This window comes from Primulina tabacum, chromosome 3 (assembly GCF_025594145.1).
Source record: "Primulina tabacum isolate GXHZ01 chromosome 3, ASM2559414v2, whole genome shotgun sequence".
In the NCBI taxonomy this organism is placed as follows: Eukaryota; Viridiplantae; Streptophyta; class Magnoliopsida; order Lamiales; family Gesneriaceae; genus Primulina; species Primulina tabacum.
Window position 1 is genome coordinate 45,024,397 of NC_134552.1, and position 6,925 is coordinate 45,031,321.

The following is a 6,925-nucleotide window of genomic DNA, read 5'->3' on the forward strand; positions in this document are numbered from 1 at the left end:
GACCTCATCAGTACCTACAAAAATCAAGTCTAGTGATTCTAAAGATTCAGCATGCATATATCATAAATAATAAGTAATAATAATAAAATTGCATGCATGGTAAAAATATCATGAGTCTGGCGTAACGTAAAATATCATGTCATGAGTAATTATAATACGAGCATAACTGAACTGAAAATCATAAGTGAAATGTTTGCTCAATCGAGCCCTGTCATAAAATAACATGTCATAATTTTATGTTGAGAATATGTTCTACGCAAGTGGCCCCTGAATTGAACTTAACTAGATCGCTTGATCAGACCTAAACCACAATATACTGGGCGGTAGAGATCATCACAGCCCTTGGACTGGATATCCATACCAATAAATGAACTGAATTGAACCGGTAAGTTACCACCGGGTGAAGTAATAATCCCATGATAATGAAGTTGCCACAAGCAATATCGCATAAATCTCAAAAATGAATATTTTATATTTTTGCACGTAATATAATTAAATAACATAATTAAATATCCTGTATTAATTTTACCGAATGAGTTGGATCGTTCCCAGGCTCGCTGCGACTTAAATCTAACATGAAAAATATGCAAATGATTTACTTGCTCAAACTTTGTAATTGACTCCAAAAACGAGACAATTACGCCCAATGACTTGGTATTTAATCATGACTCCGTGCCAACCCGAACCAACACCAAACTATCGTTTAGTCATGATTAAAATACACTTAAAATGATGAAATAATGCTCCTAACATGTCAGTACTTCGAAATTTGGTGAATGGAGGCCAAAAACATGAAACGCTCTTTCGAGAGTCACTTTGGCATATTGCACCGTAAATTCTCGTACGACCTCTAAACTTGACCAAATCACGAACGGCCAAAAATATGACCTTCCTAACTCAATGGGGTACTGTCCAGTCCAAGGCCATAGGCTAAAAGCCGACTAATAACTCGAAATACCCTCTGAACCGAAGCACAACTGCTGTCACAAAAATACAGCAACGGCACTTGCGTTTCTTTGCGTTGTTTGCGAGGCTAATGGTCATTGGGGCTTGAACCACCGACCACAACCTCTTACCAACATCCTAAGGGTTAGGCTTGAACCATGGCTAAGGGCCCTAGGCCAGCCAAAATCCAAGCAACACCATGGATCACCCGAGATTTCAACCCGAGAGTCCAGCCTGCGCATGTGGGGGATAGTTGTTTCGTTTGCTGTCCCGTGTCATCCAGTGACCATTTGATTGACCATGGCATGATTTAGACATCAAGAGGTATGGTATGAACTGTGGCTAAGGGCTAAAAAGCCAACCAAGATCCACACCAATCACCATGAAGCCGACAAATACACATGCAGAAAAATGAAGGGGGGGTCGAAGGAGCTGTTCTTGTTTTTATTTGAAAACCGATTCCATCATGGACCAAGCCTCGAAAGGCCGACTTGGTCACGTCTTAGACATAACAAGGAGATGCTCGAACCATGGCTATAGCCCCTAGGGCAGCCAAGATCCGAAACATCACCCTTGACAGCAAACTGAAAAATTTCGAGACTCATTGTGACGCTAGGGAAGAGTTGCTGTCATTCCTGATTTCCAGCAGGTATGGGGCTTGCACTAATGGACCAACATGGTCTTTACACACCCTAGTACGTGTCCTAGGTGCAGCCTTGGGAGCCTAGGATGGAGACACCTTCCTGAAAGACAAAAACATGCAACCCGTGAAGGCACAAGTGAAACCAGAAAAATTCTGCACGATATCCTTTGAAAGTTCCAACAATTTTCGGTTTTTGCCATATAAAATCATGTATATGCGATGTTTAAAAATACCTATATGGATTGATTGAAGAGTGAAGGAAATATAAAGATGCCTTGGTTTGTTTCGAACGAAAAACAAATGAAACGACGACGCGGCGCGGAGGAGACGGAGTGCTTCACTTTCTCACTTTCTCTCTCTTATTTTTCCTTGCTTACTCTCGATTTTTCTCACGATCTTTGCTCCGATTAAGCTCTGAATTTCGGTGATAATGGTGGGGAGGGAATGGCTAGGAGTGAGGGGAGTTTACTAATTAAATGGGATACAAAATGGCAAGCTCCTAACTTTCTATCCTAGTTGTTAGCTAGATAAGGAATGAGGTGTCATTAGGTGGGATTGAGGGGTGATATGATGACCGATTCCTCCTACTCAAACAAGGCTAAGATATTGATTGATTATTAATTAATGGTGATTAAAAGTGAAAGGGTTATCATACCAAGAAATAATAGGAAAGAGTCAAAGGTGGTGAGTTGCCAAAGAAATATTAAATCACCTATGAGTTGGCCGAAATTATGCTATTAAGTGGAGGGAAAATATTGCTTAAATAATGTATTTTAAATCGTTAGTGTTTTATCTACCCATTAAATATTTTAGTGAATTGAGAAATTAATTATTGAACTTTATTTACTACTTATCTCAAATTATTAAATAATTCCTCAAACATTCTTTTACATTAAATTGACTTATTATTTATCTTAAATAAATTCTAATAATGTTTTCTTAATATTAATCTTTATCTCAAAACTCCAACTCCAGTCCGACTTCCACTTAATTAACTGAAAGGATAACCAATAAACTACTTAATAAAATAATTAAATTTAAAGAAAGAAATTTAAATACTCATGCAATAAAAATCATTTTAATTTAAATACTAGAAATTATGCATGACTTATACGTAGTCTGATTTACGGGTTCTACATTTACACCCAAAAATTATTAAACGTCATGGCAGTTTTCTGAATGCTGTTTTATATTCTAATATGATTTTTTCAAATGTTTATGAATTTTTATGATAATAAAATGTTGATTTTAAAGGTTTATGATTTAATATGTCAAAATGTTATTTTAAATGTTTATGATGTTAAAATGTTATTTTAAAGTGTTTATGGATTTTTAATATGTTAAAATGTTTGTTTTAAACGATTATGGATTTTATGATATAACATGTTATGATTTATTATGTTTGTGGGTTTTATGGTTAAACGATAACGTTAAAAGATATGTTGCATGCTTGGTTTAAAAGAAAAACGTTATAGGCATGTTTAAATTTTATAAAATGATGAGAATATGAAACTTTGAAGGAAGTGAAGTAATTGTGACTAATACGATGATATGTTGGAGATATCGTGAGGGTTATGGTCCTAGTGGGAGCCCGACGATCGTATTTCCATAGATACGAATATGATGATATGAATAGGGATATCGTGAGGGAAAAAGCCCCAGAGGGAGCCCATTTACGGGAGAAGGCCTCAGAGGGAGCCCATTCGTGGGAGAAGGCCCTAGATGGAGCCCGTCTATGGAAGAAGACCCCAGAGGGAGCCCGACGATTGTATTTCCATATGGGGATATGATAGATCAAGGCTCAGTTGACGGGTGAGAGTGTTGTTGATATCACTGCCGCCCAGTACTGTGGTTATATGTAGATGGATCGATCGCCTAATACGTAGACGAACACGAAAGTCACAATTAACGATCTTAATTCAACGAAAGGAAAAAGGAATACGTATATGTTGAAGATAATATGTATATGATATGTTGCATATGATATGAAAATGATTATAAAAAGTTTATGAAAATGGTTATGTTTAAAGTTGATGAAAATTCTTATGAAAATGTTTTTGTTTAAAGTTTATGTATCTTCATGAAAACGCTATTTTAAGTACAAGTATTTTCACTGTTGTATGTGATCTGTAATGTAGTACTTGTTATCAAGATTATGGTGTGTTGAGTCTTTAGACTCATTAGGTGTGATTGATGCAGGTGATTATGATAATAATGTTAATGGAGGTCTTGATGGTTGATCTGACTGGATTGAAGGTGCACATAACCCGATGACCGCTGCTAATTTTCCGCACTTGTTATGAATTATGATTTTAAAATTATGTTAAAAATATTTTATGATTTTTATTTATGTTTATGAGTAGTTTTGCAGAGGTTATAGTATGAGTTATAATTTTCAAATAGTGTTTTTAGGTTGGTAAAACGTTTGACGATTTTATGCTTTAAACTATTTCTTTTGGATTTTTAAATGTCAGTTGGTTGGGTTATTTTAAAATGACGTCAAAAATACTTTAATTATTTTATGCAAGTGTTCGGCCGATGCTAGTAAGGGTTTTTTTTTTAAAAAAATTTCTATCATGTTTTAAGAAAACGAATAGCTGACGTTTTCAGTTGTTCAATGCATCATCAAATGTTCACTTATCTCTATGAATGAATATCTTCATGTCGTTACCAATAAAACATGGCGTTTACATCATATATTTTAGTATCAAGTTCGAGCGACCTTTATCCTTATTTTAGGCGGGTGATTCAACTAGGAACATTTTAGAATATATGGTACAGTTATTAATTATTTTCATGATCTTATATTGAGAGACATACTTCATGGCACCTTTTGCATATTCAAAAAATTTATTTATGCATCTTACATGAATATAGATAAAGTAAATGTAATAATTGGATAAAATTATAAAAAATTATAATAAAGATTGTATTTAGTTTTGTTTGATTAGTGTTGGAGAGAAGGGATTTAGTGTAAAGTTTGGAAATTATATCGAGTAGGTGCTGTCTTGCTTTTAATCAGGTCTGTTCTATTATATCTTTGTGATTTTTTTAAAATATATTTTAATATTTAATTTTTAATTATTTTTTGTTTGGGTGTGGAATGTGGATGTTATTTATCTGGTGATTTGATTGCAGTTCTTTATTTTTAGACATACCGCATATGTTGCTCTTTTGTTTTCTTTTAATTATTAAAGTAGATATTTTGCGATCAGTTGATTTAAATGATCAAACGAATAATTCATATATTATCTCAAGCAAATCTCGAAATTATTATGAAAAAATAATATATCAATTTTTCAGGAAATCTCGAAATTATAATGAAAAATAATATATGAATTTTTCATGTTTTTAAATTTTGAGCCCGCATATGTTATTAAAAGATTTAAAAGTACGAAGAGTTAATAGATCATATTTTCTGTGAGGAGTTTTCAATAATCTAAAGCTTTCACATATATATGCAATTATACCTTCTTTAAATTAAATTTACATGATTTGAACACAAAGCAATTGCTTCAGGTCCTATTTCATGTTAGGTCTAAAGATATTTTATATTTAGCTCGTGTACATGTTGGGACATCATATTTTATATTTTGTTCTTGGACGTCGTGTGTTTAAAAACATTCATAAGGTGTTTAGAATTATACCTTTGTGTTCTCAACGCTTGGACTCCAAACTATGCCGATTTTTCATGGAGATAGTCCTTCTTGTAAATCCCTACGAACGGATATTCAACTCTGATTGCCTAATTAGGTCCACGATCGAAAACTATCTTCCTCGCTTGGATTGCACTAGAAATCTCAAGCGATTTGTGCGTTAGAGACTGTGGCCTACGAATTTCCAAAATTCGGAGACGAAGTGGCGCGGCGGTGGAAGAAGGGAGTTGGCCGAAACCTTTCCAATCAAATTGTAAAGTGGCCGTGAGTTCATGATTCTAAATCATGGGTTTTTGGCTAATTAATTCTTAATCAATCATTAAGAAATATTATAGATTCTTAATCCATAATTAAGCAAATCTAATTTGCTTTTATTGCCAAAATTTCTTCCAAACTTGAAATGGGTGGCCGTGAGTTTACATAGCTATTGGGAATGAATTTTTGTCAATTTTATGGAAACAATTCTCTTATGAATTATGCCCTCTTTTGGTTTATTTATAGAGTGACTCCTAATCTAATTAGGAGTCTCTCTCCCTCAAAGACTCTATATTTTCATTATAATTAAATTCTCAAATAATTAATATATAATGTATTTATTAACATTTAATAATACATGATATAATAATATCATATACACATATATGTATATTAAATTAAATAACCATTATTAATTTATTAAATAACTCCATGGTTAATTTAATTCTAGACTACTCTAGAATATTTATAGAATTTGTGCATATTAGTAATCACCACTACTAGCACAATCATTTAATTAATAAAATTTCAAATTCACGAAAAAAATGATTCTGAACTAATTATAACCTCGATCGACGATCCGAGAGCGCCGATGTATCAAGGATACAAATTTTGTTCATATAATTAAATTTGAAAATTTTGAAGATCAAAATTTTCACTTACCATATTAGACAGCTGTCAGTTTTAGTGAACTCCTTCACAAAACAGGCAGTTCCACTCTCCTTCCTTATTTAGCAATCATGCTAACATCCATTTCTTCCATCCTATGGAGTCTGCTCATAAACTCCTTTATAAGATTCATGTTTGATCTCTATCTAACTATAGTCGCCAAATTTCAAATCTTTGAAATTTGACTATCTCAACGGGAACACAGAATCTGATACTTGTGTGACCCCCAATGGTTCAGGGATACAGCTAGTCGTGGGATCACATCTCCATGTGATTCAGAATAACATTTATTCTTATTCGGGTTTACCCTAGTTAACCCCATTCTTTTCAACAACTCCTTGATCAAGAATGTCAGAACTCATTTCTGATTGCACCCATGGCATCATGGTAAGAGCGTCTAGTAGCATCGCCCCATGATCCCCTAGGTATCAATGATAGTGCCTGCAAGAACCTTTAGTCATGGTTAGCGTACAGTACGGTCCCTTCAACACATATATCACGATCGAATCTGCAACCATTGGTATATCGAGAGTTGTATATGAGTTCGATAACGAAGTGATTTATCTTTGAGTACTAATAGTGGCATGGCAAGTGCAACTAGGAAAACACATTTCCCTAAAGTATATTTCTTGCTCTGGCCAGAGACTCCTTGCACTATTAACTCATCAGATCACATAGGATATCTTCACCCGTGAGCGAACTGGTGAATCCATGACTACAATGCATATGCTCCTACGTATTTCAAACTACACCCAAC